Source organism: Puntigrus tetrazona, chromosome 20 (assembly GCF_018831695.1).
Source record: "Puntigrus tetrazona isolate hp1 chromosome 20, ASM1883169v1, whole genome shotgun sequence".
NCBI classification, from domain to species: Eukaryota; Metazoa; Chordata; class Actinopteri; order Cypriniformes; family Cyprinidae; genus Puntigrus; species Puntigrus tetrazona.
Window position 1 is genome coordinate 15762901 of NC_056718.1, and position 19172 is coordinate 15782072.

The 19172-nt window shown below is 38.3% G+C and overlaps 1 pseudogene; it reads left to right on the top strand.

The window, feature by feature from the left end:
* The first annotated feature begins 311 nt into the window (after positions 1-311).
* LOC122324636 overlaps positions 312-19172 on the top strand; it is a 55732-nt pseudogene continuing 36871 nt past the window's right edge.

Here is a 19172-nt window from a genome sequence, read left to right on the forward strand (position 1 = left end):
TCCTTTTGTGTTTTGGCCCAGCAGCCTGTGCGTCTCCTAAGCCGAGGGTCCATGCTGTCTGTTTGTCTGTCTGTCGGTCAGAAGAGGTGGGTAAGTCTGGCTCTGCATGCTCTACACTCGCTGCTGCTGCAGTGTCGCGTCGCTTCTGGAGACCGGCTCACACGCTTCTCTCTCTACCGCCTCACACATTCTGCTCACAGCTCCCTCCCTACGCTCAAACTCTCTCACTCCCCTCCTCCCTGTCTGTCTGTGTCTCTCCCTCCCTCCCTTCCTCTCTCTCTCTCTCTCGCTCTCCCGCTCTTTCTACTGCCTCTCCAGAGCGGCTGCAGTTCCCTGCTTCTCCACTCTCTCTCCCTCCATCTCTCCAAGTGCTGGCGGAATACCGAGCTCAGACAAAGAAAGCTCAGGAGAACAGAGGAGAGAAGTGAAAGAGTGTGCGTTGAGGGACAAATAAAGCGTTTTAAAGAGAAAAAGAGAAAGACGGGTGCAGACTTTCAGACCTACGGTGTGAGAGGAGACAGAGAGAGGGAGAGAGAAAGACAGTGTCGCCATTTCAGTAGGTTTCACTTTGTTTACTTCTTGTTCTTCTTGTTTTGCCATGCTGGCATGTCGTGGCCTCATAATCTATGTTCCTTTACGAACAAGGAGTGTGCATGTTTGACTGCCTGTGTGTGTGTGTTTGAGAGAAGAAGACATTCTAATGCGTTCATGAAGACATCACTTTTGCATTCCAACACACAGGGCTGCAGAGTAGCTGTCTGACAAAGTAAGCTCCGCTACCTCTTCGCCTTTCGAACTGCAATGCTATAGCTATCTGACCGACTAGTGGTTGTTCCCAACTCCATATACGCATGACACTCAATAATTAGCGTCCAAAAATGTATTTTTCACCAAAGCCTGACAGTTTATTCTTATGTAATACTTTCAAGCAAATCGTGATTTGGAATGCTATTCCATTTTGGCTAACTGTGCATGTTTCGGAGCAAAAAAGGAGCACATTTTCACCTAAGCAGAATGACTGTGTGACTCCGAAAGTTGAGTGATTATGAAGTTGAATGTGAGTTGCGGCAGGGCTTTGCTGGATGGGGCTGTTGTAGATTTACCTGTGGAACAAAGAGAAGAGAAGTGTTGCTTGTACAGTTAAGGCTCATTAAACAGCCACTTATAATGCAACCTATAGGTCTGAATATATTATATACAGTATAATATGTTATATAATGTCAACCAGTGACACACCATAAGGAGATTTAATTAGGCATGCACTGGACTTCCATCATGAAGAGTTAGTTTTTTTTCTTTTTCCGTGATTCAAACATGTAATAATAATAATAATAATAATATTATTATTATTATTATTATTATTATTATTATTATTATTATTATTATTATTATTATCATTGACTTCCATCATAGAAAGTTAGTATTTGTTTCCTGAATTAAAATATGATCAAACAACAAAATAGTTAAAAAGGCAATAAATTATTATTAGTAGTAGTAGTATTATTATAGCTGCTATTTCTTATTTCTTATTTATAATGATTAACTTTATTTCCATTATTATTAACACTATAAATTTCTAGGAAAAAACTTTATATTATTGTTTCTATCACTTAAATGTAACAATTACACATATAATGTTTATGATAATAAATAATGTTTTAATGTTTTGTTTAGTTATTATCATAAAACCAATTAATATTCAAATGAAATATAATAATTCAAGTATTATTTTAAAATAATAAGAATCATTCTTATTTGCTTGTTGTAAGATTTCATCCTAATTAAAACTTTTAAAGACACTTTAGATAAAAGCACCTGCTAAATGCATTAATGTAAATGAATGTAGATTATCTGCTGTGCAGATCTTACACAATGATAGACGGCAACGCATATCTGCATCAGTGATGGAGTATAGTTTTAGAGAAGACTTTGTGCATTATTCATATGTACAAGCATCTGAACACATGTTTATGCAATGAAGGGTGATATTGTTGACTGGGGGTGTTGTTGCACTTGCCCTTTTCAACTGATCAGAAAGCAGTCATATCTAGTCATAATAATAGCTCAGGAGAAGTTCAAGTGGGAGGTTCTGATCTCGGATCAGCAGTGAGACGTCTCAGCAGGAGTTCAGGAGAGAGCTGTCACACTTATGAATACTGTATATGAGCTCATGACTATAGATAAGAATGCTTGTTGGTTAAGTTAACTTTATCTTAGCAACATTCTTAGAAATGCTTATACGACAGTGACATATAGACTTTCAGTGCGACTTCTATACTGCGTTTCTGCTTTTCTTTTCATTTCTTCCTTGTGTTCTTGTTTTTTTCTTTTAGCTCCGTTTTGGTTTGGGGAACTAACTGGCTAACTACCAGAGATGACATTAGATCAGTAGAGAAATTCCCATTTAAAGCGGCCCTACTCGTGCGCATTTCTGTCAGCAAAGTGCCGTGATTTAGGATCAGAACCTGAGCAGGCTGAGGGTAAGCTCGGGTTTGAGGAGAAGAAAGGGTCCTCAGGAGAAGATGTGATTTGTCTGGCTGGAAGCTCCATGACCCCAGAGGGTTTCCTTGCTTCGGTGAGCCATTTACACGCTGAGAAAGAGAAAGACAGTGAGAAAAGCAGAGGAGAAGGAAACCAGAGAGAGAAACCTTGCCCATTTCACAATCTTACAGGTTTAATGAGTCGCCAACCAACCCCACCACCCTTAACCACCCCATACACACACACACACACACACACACACACACACAACACACTAACCACTGTGTCTGATGTGTGGCAATGAATTTCGGATAAAAATAGCATCGTTGGTGAAGGCAGCTTGGGAAAGAACAAAATTAGATAGATTTCATTTACGTGCATATAATACATTTAACGTACATGCACATTATCCTGACCCCATTTACTTATGCTTATACGTTTTTCTCATTTTGTCTGTGGCTTTTTTTTTTTTTTTTTACCGAGTTTGTGTTTTGAGAAATGACTGACTAGTTTTAATATTTTTAAAGTGATACTTCAACAGTACCTGTGCAGATTTTTGAGTTACGTTCATTAAAATGCCAGAGCCATCAAGCGAGAATCACATTCTAGTCATAATAATGTCATCACAATTCTAACAATGCACAATGAGAGTGTTTATATATACAACCGGCTTGTTATAAAAATCTGATTTTTATAGCTTTTTGGATGTGAACAGACATTTGATGTATATTGCAAAAATATACGTGTTAGGTTAGTTAGCATAACTGGCGTAAGATTGTGCGTGTAATTGCTCTCTCTGTTATCGTAGTCCTATACCATCAGACAACGCTAGTCAGTGCTTATGCTATCAACGTGAGTGAGATTTTCTCATTCTTACCTATCAAACTCGTGCCATGCTCTGCCAAACTCTTTTCAATTCCCTTTGGTTCCAGCAGATGTTACTTCAAGCTGGAGTGAAACTCTTGAGCTTCTTGGTGTTAGCATGACACTAACCAAGCCGTTTAATAATGCATTCATAATCTACCGTGTTCAGTACCAAAAAGTTTGCAGAAAGGTTAAGTAGCTCTGAAGGTTTTAATGGTGGAGTTTTGCTGAATCATGTGGTGCTACAGGAATGTTGTCGGGCTGACAGACAGGCTTTTTATTAACTGATGAGCATGGACACACATACACACCCAGCGGGCCATTCAGTGTTCACACCATGCTCATTAAGACTGAAGAACCACAATATCTCAATTGCTTCTTTTTTTTCAGAGTATGAATATTTATATGGGAATTTTGGGCTGAATCAATGATTTTGGTGCTAGTGAGCATATGATTCACTCTGCAGTGGTTTGTGATGACGACGGCATAATAACAAAGCATAAGGATATTTTTTGAACCCTCATTCATCGGTTTGTATGCAAATTTATTTTTGTAATTCATATAAAAAATGCAACGAAAAAGGAAGTAAATGTAATTAAAAGTATAATTCAATTTTAAAGAAAGAAATTAAAACATATTTGAGAACAAATGTTTCATATTCAGCCAATGTAAATATATGTGTCTCATATATTTGCTTTCTGAATACTCTAAACAGACGTGAAAGTAAAGATTTAGCATCAACACCTATCCTTTGCAGACTGCGGCGGTGAATGGCAAAGTGTCACTATATTGAATGCTTGAAAAGCATTAGTAATAGTGCGCTTGAATTGAAAAACATCTTTTATTCTAAGAACAGAAATCCAATTTTACATTTTCCAACTTTTCACTAGTAAATTGTCTCTGTGCCCAACAGAATTCAGTACAGAAAAGATGGAAGGACTGATGTAGGCACTGAGAAAGTGTAATGTAGCTCTGAATCAACAGTTGTATTATGAATAAAGGTGGATATATATATATATATATATATATATATATATATATATATATATATATATACACACACACATAGGTCGTTGTATAGAGGTTATCTCTGCTATTTGTCATTCTTAGGAGAGTTCATCGTATTCAAACAAGTTATTGTATATGAAGGCTACAACACTCTCTTAGATTATTCTGTTGCCATTTTCATGGGAAGCCCTGATCTACATTAGATGCTGCTGTGACCTAGTTGAGTTAAGAGAGGGAGGGAGAGAGAGAAAAATAGAGAGAGAGAGAGAGAGAGAGAGAGAGAGAGAGAGAGAGAGAGAGAGAGAGAGAGAGAGAGAGAGAGAGAGAGAGAAAGAAAGAAAAGAAGACTGAGACAGCCAAACACAGGGAATGAGAGATTTCTGTGGAGGTGAATAAAACATTCAGGGGCAGCCCAGGTTAGATCCCTGGATTCAGGATCAGCAGGCATGCAGTGTAAACAAATCCAGCTTTACCTCTCACCCCTTGTAAACATCTGCAGCCCAGCAGTGTATCAGGCTAAATTAGGACTGTGGTGGTTTTAAATGACATAATATAGTTGCAAAATGTAATTTTCAAAAAAACAATAACGGGTAAAAGAAAAGAAGAAGGAAAGCAATAATTGAGTAATAAAATTAATCTGAACATATAATTATGCAACTCTAAATGTATAAGGCTACTCAAAAATACTCTAAAACTTAAACTAAAAACTATAACTGAGGCGTTTTGTCTGACACATAAATGCTGACTCAACCAATGGCATGGGATGGGGAGGGGACTATCTGTTTGCTCAGGGGTCATATTCATAAAGTCATTTCGAAAAACAGTGGGGTTCATTTGTGCAGATCTGTTCAGAGGCTTTCCTTTCACTGCAGCTGATAACTGAGAAGCAGGTTTTGCGTAATGCATTTGTATTTATATTCAACAAGAGATGATACGAGAGTACTGTAATGCCAGGTTCAGTTTTCTATATAACTGGTTTAATATTTAACATTGCTATGGACGTCGGAGAATATTACAAAATATCTGACTGTTGACGCCACGATTCACCAGAATCAGAATCAAGTATTTTAATAGGTTTATAAACATTTTCTATTTTGTTGAATAGTTTAAAAAAATTATATAATAATAATAATAAAAAACTATACTACATAGGGTAAATTAAAATTTTATCTAGATTATATTAAACATTAAATCTGCAGTCTGTAACTTTTTGGTATTCAAAATTGAGTACATTTATATAATAAGCGAGTACACCATGAATCCATTTTCCAAACCGTGTTTTTGGCTTGTCCTCATTCACTATGGTTTGGTAGGTACCGCCATGGAGTAGCCCCGTACCTGACATTAACAGAGAGAAGAGACTCAGCTACAAATCCTCCGCAAGGACGCACGCAGCTCTGTTTATTAACCGCTAGAGCAGCGAAGATTACGGGCTACAGCTTTAAAAATTTGGTGCTGGTTGTCTAATTTAAAACTGAACCAGAATGATTTGCAGAGAGGTGCCATTTATCCATAGCAGTATTTATCTGAGAGTAACAAAATAAAGAGAGAGAAGGAAGTTTTAGACTTGAGTTTCCCCCCGAATTATGTAATATACACTACGCACTATGTACTAATGTATGAATTTTTGAAGATTTCATGTTGCATGCATGAATCGCCCAATGTTCCACAATTTCTTTTCCATTTAAATGTCTATCATCAGTGCACTTGAAATGTAAAATCTGAATACACTATTTGTAGAAAACGGCATTGAATAGTAAAAATCGGGATGCACCTTTGTTCTCTGTACAAATACAGAGTCAGTCATTCTCAGCCATATCCAAGACTCCTTGAATCATCGAATCCAATTCTACAAGTGAATCCGATCATCAAGAATTTGTAAGCTGGTGGCAGCCATCGAAAACAAGCACTGGTGTATAAACTCCATAGGTCCTCGTCCCCACAGACTGCATCCACTCTCCAAATCAGTACTGACCTGATTCGCCCATATATGCACAATGACTCAGGAAAGCTATCGAGTCTGTGTGTTGAAAGCGCAACGCATACACGCGGCTATCCGATAATGGCGATGATTCACTCCAATCGGTGAGAGCATCTCACAACATGAGCTAGGGCCACATATGGAGGCCTATTTCCTGTTGCATTTGCAGACCCGTGGAAGGGAGGGGGGAGTAAATGGAGGGGCCTCATCATCTTTCTTTTTGAATGTGAAAAGGATTCCTTTTGTGTGTGTTTGTGCAGCGGGGGCATTTTCCTTAATAACTAATCTGGGGTGATTACACGAGTTCAGCTCTTAAGAGATCATCTGGTTTCTGCTCAGTCTTTTTACTTTATGTGTTGTTCTAAAAAGAAAGGAGGATGGAGTACATTAGAGAGCTCAAATGGGCATGAGTGGGTATTTTGCGTCTGCAGACATAGACACGGGTTGCCGGGTTGTTGTTGCAGGAGTGTGTTAACAGAATACAAAGCATTCTAAAGAGGTGAACAGGTTCTGCTGCCTTGGCATCGGATGAAGATACGGCTCTTGAATTCCTAGAAGATGACAGAAGGATGTATTTTTGTGAAAGCACCGTCTTAATTGCTTTTAATGTTTATATAATCAGTCATGCTTCCTATTGTGCACTGCAAAAAAAAAAAAAAAATCGTTGTGCTCAATCAATCAGTATTTTTGTCTCGTTTTCCTGGAAAAATATCTAAACATCCTTAGACAAGATCAAATTACTTTTTAACAAAATCACATGGGATATTAAGAAGTATTTTCTAGTTTCTTTTCTTTCCTTATTTGCAAATCTCCTTTTTTGATTTTCTCTTACAAAAAAAACTTATTGGTTTAGTTAAATTTATGCTTAAAACAATTTGCCGATGCGGTAATTAAATTCAACTTAAACCAAAAATGTACTTTCTAAATGCATGTGAATTGTTAATCTTTTTTAGTGTTTTACCTTATTTTTAATTAAAATGTGCTAAATCGATTTTCCTCCATCCAGTCAACAAGCGAAGGATAGAACCAAGTCCGAGAACCAACTTTTAGAATCCATTTCACCATCTACATGGCATTATGGAGGAAAAGATGGCAATTTTAAGATTAATAAGATGATTTTTTCATGACGTATGTGCGTTTAATGGTGTCCAGGATCAATAGCGCTGCTCTCTTCGTCCCCGATATTTTGCAAACAGGTCTGAAATTATGGATTTTAGCAGTTTTGCTAGTCTGCCACAGTTTGTCCGGTCTCTAGTCTGAGTAAATCATGTACGCACTGGTGGCATCTGTGTTCCATCTGTCGTTCTCACCTTCGGTTGTCATTGTCGACCAGCCCTGTGAAAAGTTACATAACAACATCATATAACAGGGCTGGCACGAAGCGTCAGTGGAGCATCGTATCTTGCCTATACAAACTAACTATGGGGATATTTATATAGAACGTATAGCGGCAAGCACACACATAAAGATGGTAAGGAATGACCAGTCAGTAAATTAAGGAGTTGGCTCTAGGGTTTCTTTCCAGACACTGTTTGGGAGTGTCGGACAGAGAGCTCATAGAATGAGTCATGAAGTGGGAGAGCTGTTATTTTTAACACACGCGCGCTCACGCACACACTCCGCCGTGCCTCACACAGGCTGCTATGCAATTGGCTCACTGGGGACAGTCCTGTGATGGAAGACGTGAGGCAACACCTCCATTAGAGTCCAGTGCAGGCCCTCCAGCACAGTGACTCAGCTAAAACACACTGCTAATTATTCATTAGGGCCAAATGTGCCTACAGTACACAGCCTGCGCACGGCTCGAAGCACAACGAACAACATCATATTCCCTTTTCCCACATAAACGTTGCGGTAGATATGGGTTTTTAACAAGATGAGTAATTTTTGTCATCCTTTGGTAAAGGAGAGCTAGATGAAAATGGCTCATTATTGCAATTATTCATTTTAGGGAAGAGAGAGAGAGAGAGAGAGGGACAAGGAAAGAGAGAGAGAGAGAGAAAGGGAGCCTTGGCTGGTGGTAATTAAAGCACGTCCTTCTCGATAGGACGCAGCGGAGGTCTGGCTGATTGCTCCATGGTTTCTCCGTCTCTGAATGCGTTGTGAATGAGACAGACAGGAGCACGAGCGCTGCATGCTGATTAAAATCATATTTCCTCTCCATCTCGGCTCAATCCGCGCTGATTTGCCTCACTGATTAGAATTCGCTGGTGACAAAGCTGGAGACAGAGCCCAATGCAACATATAACTAATCACATTCCGCCACTGCACCGAGCTCATAAAGACGGGGAGAATTAGTACCCGTGACGCTTTTTGGACAGATGTGCGATGAACCGAGTCTGGAAAGACTCATTAGTTGACAAAGAGCGCTTTGGACAGCAGTATGGGTTTGGTTATAGATGTCAGGCTCTCGTGTGGTTCGGATGGTTGTGAGCTGATAAAAGCTAAAGCTCTGTTCCAAAACCTACTCACTGCCTACTGCTTAGATAGGCACCTTGACTGTAAGCTAGTGGTTTGAAATACTGTGTAGATGGTGCTATATGCACAGAGATTCAACTGTACAAGAGACTCGACACACGGTTGATTTTAACACAGGCAAGGCTAATGAATAGTCTAAAAAAATATAGACAAAACTGCGACTTTTCAGTTTTGAATCATTTCTATTTCTAATCAAAATATGCGTCACTTCATCTAATCCATCTCAACTTTTTCCCTCACGGTTGTTTCAGCTGCATTCAGCTTTTCCGTCGGATTCAGGGAAAACATATTTTCGATTTTTCCAGCATTTGAACGATTACAGGAAGTCACTTTGGGAAATTTGTAACTCGGAATATGATTCCGGAATTTCGTTGAGGCACGTGTTGATGTAAAAAATGTCTTTGTGACTTTAAATAAATTAGTTTGTTAGAGTATGAATTTATGTGTGAACGTTTATTTATGAACACGATGATAGCCAACTAAAATGTTCAAATTGTATATATTTCATACTAAATATAAATCTAATCTTTACTGACATATTTACTGACATATTGCTTGAGACTTACTAATATAAAAATTATAATTAATCTTTATTTGCAGTACTACTTGTGCACAATGCACATTTCTTGACATTAAGCCTAAAATGTGTCTTATGTATGTAAATATACATCAGTATGTCTTTATTTTCGCTCAATTAAAGTTAAAGTAAAAAAAAAGTTTAGCGAACTTTAAGTATGTAACTATATTTGTAGTATACTTAGCATGACATAAATGTATTTCAAATGGATTTAGTATATTTATTTTTCATTAGGAACAAATCTTTTACAGTTTGCATTAATGAAGTGACAGTATGAAGTGTGAAGCTTTTCGGTACTTTCCCAACTTTTGAATGCGTGGCATATTGAAAAAAAGGGTTGCCCTAGCTTACAAATTAGCTTCAGAAATCATACTTGCAGTAAAACAAAATATATTTGTCTTTTTCATCAGTGAAAAAAATATCTATATAACTGCAAACGCAAATTCATCTTATTGTAACAAATATCAATTTTGTCTCACTGTAATTGACATGGCCTCAGTTGTCTTGTTAAACCTGACGTCACGCATCACGGCATCTGGGTCTCAAACAGATTCAGAAGTCTGGACTCTTAGAAAGCAACTAGGTAAATATGGCAAATTTTCAAGAACTCCTAAATGCGGTCGTTCTGGCATGACTTTCTGCATAAGCTTGTCGCAATGTATTACGGGACTGCTCCCGCAAAATGTGGTGAAAATAAATCTACTTTTTGGAATGCTTCTAGGATTAAAATGCAGCCTTCGTAGGCAGCTCAATAGGTTTTGGAAGCGTTTGCCTTGAATTGTCAGTGGCTTTAAAAATCGAATGGCGCGTTTAGCTTCACAAACCTCTTTGACGCTCTTTGGCATAGTTTCTTTTTTTCAGCTCTCTGTGCACGACTACATGTGTTTGTGTGTGAAATACACCTATCTACGTGTAAGAACTGGCCGGGCTGTTCTCTATCCCAAACGTACACGAGAACACGCCAGCTGCAGAGGTAAGGCGTGGTGGAGCCCAGCGGGCTGCTGTAGTGTAGAGGAGGAGATGTAATTAGCAGGTATGGTGTGAAAGCGGCCAGATCAAGCTGCAAGGTGCCCCGCATTGTGAACAAGCTAAGCGCTGCAAAGTTCATCATGACATTTTCACCTCCGTTATGTGTCATGGGATGGCATTTGTGCTGTGTTTAATCGAGGTTTGTGCTTTAATTTGGGAAAATGCTTAGACTACTGTATCTGATTTTTCTTTTTCGGTGTAATTATTAAATAGACTTTAAATAAATGCGACAGAAATTCTAGGTGAAATTAGGACACATCTTCTGCAAATCCTAGAATAAGAGATACTGGAAAAACCGAACACATTTGACTGCATCCATTAGCTCTCAGCTAGTCATCGCTGGTATAATCTGATGGGTAACATGCGATTTCTTCCTGTCAGACGATTCTGGCAGTCTGGGTGCCCACATCTCCTCCGGGCCTGGCACCAACTTAGGTTGTCGAATGAGGGGCCAAAAGCTATTTTCCGCTGAACTGCTCCTCACTCTCTGAGGACGTGAAGTCTCAGGAAGCATTCGCCTTTCCCGTCGCTGGGAGAGAGGACTTCTGGTGCCTCCGTTGCCATTGACGACGTGTTGGTTGGATCCCACGCGGTTGCCAGGCATCATTAAGACCTGATGGCACGGGTTTCTCTCTCCATAAGCAAGCCTCGAGAATGGCAGGGGCAATTAAAGCTCTTCTCTGCCTGATGGAATAGAATGAGGCCCCAGGAGAGAGAGAGAGAGTCAGGAGTCAGAGAGGTAAAGCGAGAGAGAGAGAGAGATGAGATGGAGAGGGAGGCATTGTTCTCCAGCCTTACCTTTGATGAGGATGCGATAGAGTGCATCAGGATGGAAGATGGGTTTGTTTCATTGTTTAGCGCCGAGTGTCTTTGTGGATCACATCCATGCCATGCACTATATGGGTTGAGTCAGACTCTGAGAGCCCTCAACTCGAGGCCATTTGTAGATTAGCTGCATCTGGCAGATCGAGAGCGTTTCCATTAGTACTTAAATTAGGAAACTTACGAGAAACGTCCTCAGAGCTCGGGTGCCGTCTCAAAACGGGAAATGTGCCAGTCTGTGTTTTGAACGCAAGGAAGCGTTCTTCTCAAAATACCCGCAATTAGGGGCCGCTGATGTAGTTGTGATTTCAGGCTGATCCAGTTTTCTCGCTCACATTCTGCTTATAACCTATGGCTTCGTGGCTAGTCATGTAGCTAATAATGAAGAGCTCTACTGTGCATGTGCTCTGATTCTAAATGAGGACTGGAAAATGCGAGCAGCCCACACTCTCCACTCTGTGCGGTGATTGGAATTCTGGCTAGACTCTTTGCAGGCATCTGCATTACATGTGCACACACATACACACACAAATTTGCATTACCGTCGCATTCACACCGAGTGAGTCACGCCGACTGATAAGGTAGAGCAGAAGTCTAGACTCTTTGAAGCTCTTGACTAAATATACCACCGTATTGAGCAGCCAAACATTTTCAAACACTGACCATCGGATTTTATTCTCCAGCAGACAAAAGGAGGATGTAGCATACTAACATGCTGCTCTCACTGTTTCTGTAATATATAGTGTGTATGCTCTGTTCAGCTTGCATAGGAAACACATATGACCTACTACAATATATTTGCAAAAATCTGTAGAATACAAAAATGTATGTTGCGTGGATTATAGTATCTCACAGTGGTTGTGAGAGAGAAACCAGAAAATGATATGCAATACAATTGGGTTTTTATTATTTTAAGCAAGGACTTGATTGTTACAAAAGTTTTCTGGGTTTTTTTTCAGCTGCTTTTTTCACTTTTTTTTTACATCAAATTGTATCAGAGTTTCCACAAAATTTCTAAAGCAGCACAACTGTTTTTGGGATTGATAATAATAGCAAATGTTTCTTGAGCACCAGTTCAGTTATAAAATGATTTCTCAAGGATCATGTCACACTGAAGACTGGAGTAATGAGGCTAAAAATTCATCTTTTCCATCACAGGAATAAATTAAATTATAAAATATTCCCAAACAGAAAAGTTATTTTCCACAATATTGCTGTTGCTATTACTGTACTTTGGATCCAATAAATGCTGCTTGATGAGCATAAGACGTGCCTTTCATACATTACCAACAGAATCTTATCAACCCCAAACCATGGAACAGTAGGTAACAAATGTAATATCCTTAATTATCACTTATTATTTGATCACGCTCTAAATGTTAAGAATTTTACATTAATTATGTATCACCCTCTTGCATTTAAGAGCTGATAGCAATGACAAAAAGATAGTAGATGAATAACGTCTACTGTTTCTTTAACTATTAAAAAAAAAGTTTAAATGTGCAGTGTTCAGTGCGCTATTGTAGGCAAGTATTCCATACTGAACGCAGTCAACGTTTTTTTTTAAATCAGAGAATGCAAAATGAATAATGTCTCATGACGTGATTGTTTCAGGGCTCTTGTAGACATGATGCCATCTGAATTGGGGCCAGGCAACAACCAGCCAAGCAAATCTGACCGGTCACACCACATAAATCCAGACCAATCTCAGGGTCACTGACACCAGCGCTCTAACGTAACAGACAAACATGTGTCATGAATCGACAGTAAATATGATTTTGGATTTGTACGTTCAGTGTTTTTTGGACTGTCCGGCGGGGTGATGTTAGGCAGGGTTGAGGGGAAATTAGCTGGAGAGATTGCATGCAGAGCCTTGAGGGTTGTAGGGTCATGTCTCTCTGACTAGGTCACTCTGTTCCTGATGACTGGGCGTGATGCACACTCACACAAACACACATGCACACACTCTCGTGGGGGTGGAGAGGCTCACAGTGGTGCTGTGCATCTGGAGCAGTTTTTAGATGAATGGGATGTGACAACAGTCCTGCCAGGCGAATGCCTGGGCAAGGGTTTTTTTTTTTTTTGGAAGAGTTTGGTCTGATGCTAAAATTGTGAAGATTCTCTACTCTCTTGAAAGACCACAACTATTTTTTTTGATGCACAATGATTGTAGTCTGCAAAATTATTTTGACATTCTGTTAATTAAAAAAAAAGTAATATGTAATATGAAAGTTTCATCATTATTTCACAATTGAAAAAAGATAGGTAGGTAAGTTAAAATTCATCATGTGCCTTTCTCTTTACCACCTGTGTTATTATTATTTTAGTCATCGGTATGTGTTAAAGTATAAAAATTAAGTTGAGTTATGCTAATTCAACTGAAAATGGCTTTTGAATTCACTAGTTGAATGTTTTCTTTTTTTCCCTTTCTTGTAAATTACAGCAGTTTTGAAATGTAAAAATTACAAGTTGTTTTGTGAAGTTGTTTATATATTTTGTACTTTATTTTTTTACCTAAATATTCTGGCAAGCACATTTTGTAAAAACAACAGTACTTTGTCAAACTTTCCATAAAATTTAATAATAATTCATTTAAATCTTCTAAGATTTACAAAAGATGCAAGATAACCATTAAAGCATAAAAAAGTGGTCCATACAACTATACTTACAGTGTTCCAAATAATATAATAGTTTTGTGTGGAAAAGACAGCATTTAAGTTAATTTATTGATATTTTCCCTCCAGTGAGCTCTTAATGCTGTGACCAAATCATTGAGTCAATAAGCTGAACTCTCAAACCGATTCAGTCTGATTCCTGAACTCAGGCTTTGTGAACTACATTAAATGATTAAATTAAAAGATCTGACTTGAGAAAAAAGGTTTAACTACTTTTTTCCTCAACACAAGAAAAACTGAATTTAAGTCATATGCATCACTTTTTTGTTCCTCAAAAACAAAAAAAAGCCATAGCCATGGCGGCTCAGAACAACTTTAGGTTGAGTAAATGATGTCAGAATTTTCATTTTGGGTGAACTAAACCTTAAAAATCAAATCCTTAGCAAGCTCAGATAAACCCGAGGCTATCTGCTGTCGTAACTGAAACTGCGTAACGTGAGAGGCGCAGCCAGGTATGCAGGGTTGCATGGGGAAACGTTGCTTTTGGATAGGACATGCAGAGCTCTGAGACTGCAGACTCTTCTAAAAGAGCCCATATTTCTCCTCTCAAAAGAGAGAGAGAGAGAGAGAATTAGATTTTGAAGCTGTATGTCCCACTTTATGTGAGACAGAAGGGTGTTGGGCATGAATACTAAACAGTGTTTTCCCCCAATTACAAGCAAGCTGGGCCAGATCGCTGCCACTGGGGACAGCTGGAGCTCATATGCTTTGATTTGACCAAGTGAAGTTCAGATGAGAGCTTCCCATATTGCCCCAGTGTGAGTGATTGAGCGATCTATCAGCGGAAAGAGGGGCAGCGTGAGAGCGAGTGCATTTTTGTGTGTGTGTGAGGCGGACGTGAGAAGGTGTTACGCACAAAGATCCATCTTTCTAAGGAAATTTGTTCAAGTCTGTATTTCTGTCATTGAAAGGTTTTCAATAGACATCTCCAGCATTTGGAGAGCACCCTTTGTGTCACTGGCCTTGAGCTGACAAATACTTGCATGCACATGCGAATCTGTATCTGTTCCTCTTGCTCGCTCTCTCTCTCTCTCTCACTCTCTCTCTCACACACACACACACACACACACACACACACACACACACACACAAGTGCACCAGCACACACATTAACAGGATTTGCAAGGAGCATGAGATAGAAGTGTTAGCTTGTTGACAGAGGACTGGAGCACTCAATATGTTAGAGTGTGTGTGGCTGAAAAACAGTTTTTGGAAAGAAAAGTTCATTGTTTGTATTGCATTATGTTATATGATAATATTATTATTAAATAATATATTACTTCATATTATATTATAAACAAGCACCTCAGAAAAGAATACCGACTCTGTTTCCTTATTTTAAAAAGTTCAAAAAATAAAAACTCCCCAGCGATTTAGCTTTTGTACACAAAGGCTTAAAGACTGTCATATTTCCCTCAAAACAGAAAAAATAAATATAGGTGACTTTATTCCTTATGAACGATGCATGTTCCTAAACTTTAAAAAGCTGCCCCTGTCACTTATTATATTATAAAACAAAAGCAGAATGACAGATTTTTGCTTGTTTTTTTCCTCGCTGTGATACTGTGATAATGGAGGCCCCGAATAGCTTCAGACATCTGTATGTCTTTTCTTATAAGAGTGCCGCATATCAGTTTGCAGATTTAACGCGACTGCAGTTCATGACAAATGATGGTGCATTCTTTTCCTTTAACAGAAAATGAGTTTTGAGGAACAGCTTTGAGGGACACACAGCGGACCATTCTGCCTAATCGCACCACACAGGAGGCGCTCCTCACAAAACACATCTGTCCCACCATCAACCAGTAAATCTCAGGTAAGACGCTTTACTTTTACTTTGTTCTGGGCAATAAAGCTGCAATTTTTGGCTAAACACATACGCATATGGCACACTTATCTGGAAATACTTCAGGAGTTTTGAAGTCGACGTCGGATTGGATAATTATACAGGATTTCCTGGAGATGTGTGTGTCGCGTTTTTTAATGTTCCGCCTGGAAAAAAAGTTGCTGTGACGCCGAACTCCTTAACAAAAGTAGAAAGCCGTGAAAGACACACAACTGTGATGACGCGCACTTATCAGGATAAACTTAATGCTGCATTTTCAAAAGTATATTTAATATTTGTATGTAAGTTCGCGGTATTGAATCTTTAAAATACGTTTGAGATTTTACACACCGTATTTGTGGCAACATTTCCACACGCCTAAACATGACGCGTCACAAAATGAAACGTGATTGGTAGTCAAAGCAGACAAAGTTCCTCAGAGCTTCTGCTGTTAGTCTGAAGGTCTGGTTATGAGAGACTACATGGATTCCATAAAAATACTGAACAGTTATATTTACCATGATGACATGATAACGTGTCGATCCAGCAGGAATAGACTGCATTTTAAAATACGATTTTAAAATAGAAAACAGCAGTTTTAAATTTTTATAATGTGTTTGCACTTTCAAAAACAGTTAAAAGTCTTACTGGCTTTACATTTTTGAATGATAGTTCGTGTTGAATCATATTTTGTGCTGCTTTGTTTACTGAACAGAAAAAAAATCTAAATTATACAAACCATTCTAGCGCTACAAGACTTAATCTGTAAGTACAGTACACTAACCAGGAGATTGCTAGGTCATTTCCAGAATGCACCTAGCATCAAACGCTTACTACATTCATGTGTAAAGTTTCTCAAGTCATAAGAAAACACAGCCTTATTTTTTTGCTTTTAATTATCTTTTATCCCTAATGAGCAAGAGAAGCAATCTTGCAATCTTCAAAGTATTACAGAAGAAGTAAAGTACTTAAAAAATGTGTTTTTGTTTATGTATTAATGTCTTAATGACATTATGTATGTAAATAATAGTTTTTCTTGATAAAAAAAGCATAAAGCATTTTGTACAACACAAAGGTGTAATGTTTTCCAATGTTTAGCGTCCAGTGGAACTGACCAAATGCGTGTTCATTATAAACTGATCTACAACTAGGGAACAGAATAAGACAAAAACATGTTTACAGCATGCAATATAAACAGCGATGCATGATAACCACGTACTGCATGACCACCAATAGTTATCCGTGTTTCACAGTCTGTATTTTTCATAATAAACACGTTCTTTTATCATCTATGATCTGACTCTCAAGCAGTTCAGTGCAGTTCAAAGCCGTGCTTGCTGCAGACATCATTGCCTTTACACTTGCTTTCACAGTTGATAGTAGATGGAGGTCAGGCTAATTGCTGCTTCTTTTCTCCAGATGGAGGTGGATGCAGCCGAGAAGCGTCATCGAACACGATCTAAAGGTGTGCGAGGTACAACGCACTCACATGGTATTAGCTATAGTCTTAATCAATGGTCAGTTCCGTTTCCCCACTTTCAATCCATAACTGACTTTTAATGCCTTTCATGAATTATCACTGACGTCAGCAGTAGACTATTGATTAGACAGGTGGACCAGAAGAGCCCAGAAAATTAGTCTGCTCATAATAATATGATTTCTTTGTGTGGTGAATGTTGAAATGTTTCCTCACTCATTGTTCTTGCTTTTATTGTTTTGCAGTTGCCGTGGAGGCTGCACAAGAGCTGTTCAGGTCAGGCTGCATACATTCACTTAAAGTCAACACAGTTCGCAACCAATTTACTTTCATAATGTGATGTGCTACACAGGATATTTAACTGGTAAAAAACTCAATGTCATAATTCCAAAAATGTATACAATATACAGTATTGTTCAAATGTTTGGGGTCTGTAACGTTTTTGAAAGAAATCTTCTATTTTCACTTAAAATGCATTTTTTATATACTCTAAAATAATACAGTAATATTACAAAATATTGCCATTTCAAGTAACTATTTACTATTTTAAATGCAATTAATTCCTAGGATAGCCATTTTAAACTAAGAGCTTTTGAAATCCTTCTATTGTGCTGATTTGCTGCTCAAGAAACATTTGTTATTATTATCAATGCGGAAAATATGTTTTAATATTCCTGATAAATATAGAACAGCGTTCATGTGAAACAAAAGCACTTTTAATCAATGTAATTTTAAAAAATATTACTACCTCAAACTTTTAAGTAAGTTTCATGCATTTTGTTTTTATAATTTCTCTTTAGAAATGTAATCTTTAAAATTTAATTTAAAACCAGAAATGTGTGGCACATAAGCTTGATTTTTTTTTGTTTTTACATGTCTAATTCATAGTTACCTAGTACAAGTGCCAACTTAAAAAAAAGGAATTGTACTTTCGTCATTTGCTCACAGATGCATTCGCACCTTGCATTTTCTGTCTTTAAAGACTAAAACAGGTGTATGACGCATGAAGTGCATTTCTGTTCAAGGTGGCATCTAAGTATAATTTTGCTAATTGATATTTTTCGATGTGATTTATCCAATATGGCAGGTACTACAGGCAGAACCTATAAATAGACCTTTCAGACTAATTGCCTTCAGTGAGAACATATGATTCTCCCAATTAGTATTAGTAAATATCCCTGCACTCCTAATGAAATCATGCATCATGATGAGAGTGAATGGCCTGCTTTTCCTCCAGGGCAGTGAGTCGTTTTACTCATATCTGCCCGTCACTATTTCCCCTGCATATCTTTCCCTTAAGCACAATTTACAGGCCTCCTAAATGGCAGCATTTTCCTCATTAAGAATGGTTTAACACCCACGCTGTTGTTAAAAAGGCTCTTTTTATATTTTCTGGCTACGTGTCCAATTACAATGACAGCGGCAAGGACACAAGGGTGTGTGACTGTGGAGTGTGCTATGACCGCTTTCCAGAGGCGGCTCTCTACTATGTCATCTTTATTATGGTATCAGACTGAGAGGAGAAGTAAAAATTCCCTCTATTGTCTCTCTCTCTCTCTCTCTGTCTCCTTCCCAATCACCAGGGCAATCTGCTTCATCAGCAGGTCCAGGCCTGTAGCTGCAGGCATCTTTAACACCAGTTACACTCACTGATGGGTCACCAGCTTGATCAGACACAGATCCTAGCCAACATCATCAAGGGAGATGCAACTCTTGTGCTAGGCTAGACATGTTCCCGCTCAATTATGTACTCTTTTGCTACATTTTAAGCTTAAAATAGCTTCAGGTTTAAAACATGCACTATTGACTTCAATTTCAAGACTAAACGCAGTTTTGTGGAAGCTACTAATTCGGAAGCTTGCTTTCCAAACTACAAGCGGATCGAATATATAACTTTATATTGTATTATTTATTACTTCATCAGAGACTTATATACAAAAATCTAGAAATACAGA